The following is a 1,018-nucleotide window of genomic DNA, read 5'->3' as shown; positions in this document are numbered from 1 at the left end:
TTTTTTTCATGTTTATTTGCCATTTATATCTTTTCTTTGGTGAGGTGTCTGTTAAGGTCATTGGTCTATTTTCAGTCTCTCTCCCCCTTTTTTTTTAAAGATTTTATTTATTCATTTTGCAGAGAGAGATCACAAGTAGGCAGAAAGGCAGGCAGAGAGAGAGAGAGAGAGAGAGGAGGAAGCAGGCTCCCTGCTGAGCAGAGGGCCTGATGTGGGACTTGATTACAGGACCCTGAAATCACGACCTGCGCCGAAGGCAGAGGCTTAACCCACCAAGCCACCCAGGTGCATTTTTTTTTTTTTTTTGGTTATTATCCTCTTGAGTTTTAAGATTTTTTTAAAAAGAGTTCTTTATATATTTTGGATAATAGCTCTTTATCAGGTTTATCTTTATAAATATTTTCTCTTAATGTATAGTTTCTTTTTTCATTCTCTCAAAAATATCTTCCATAGATAGACCAGAAATTAATTTTATTTCATCTTTGATTCTGTTCATCAGAATTTTTTTGTTTCCTCATGTAGATTTTGTAATTTTTATATATTTATATCTAAATATTTCATTTTTGAAATTTGTAATGTAAATGATGTTGTATTTTCAGTTTCAAATTTCACCTGTTAATTGCTGCTGGTATATAGGAAAGCTATTGACTTATGTACATCAATATTATATGTTAAAACCTTACAGTAATCATTTATTAGTTCCAGAATATTTTTATGGATTCATTTGGATTTTTTATATAATAATGCCAAACAAGTCATTTTTATTTCTTCCTTCCCTATCTATATACTTTTAATTTCCTTTCATTATTATACTGCATTAGCTAATACTTCTAGTGCAGTATTGAAAAAGAATGGTGAGAGGGGATATCCCTGCCTTATTCCTGATCTTAGTGGGAAAGTTTCTAGTTTCTCATCATTAAGTATAATGTTAGCTGTAGAATTTTTTTTAATAGATATTCTTTATCAGGTTGAGGAAATTCCCCTCTATTCCTAGTTTACAGGGAGTTTTTATCATGAA

The sequence above is a fragment of the Enhydra lutris genome, unplaced genomic scaffold (genome assembly GCF_002288905.1).
Source record: "Enhydra lutris kenyoni isolate GAN:26980312 unplaced genomic scaffold, ASM228890v2 scaffoldscaffold155, whole genome shotgun sequence".
Classification (NCBI taxonomy): domain Eukaryota; kingdom Metazoa; phylum Chordata; class Mammalia; order Carnivora; family Mustelidae; genus Enhydra; species Enhydra lutris.
The sequence above is the reverse complement of the archived record's forward strand: the minus strand, read 5'-3'. Positions refer to the sequence as shown.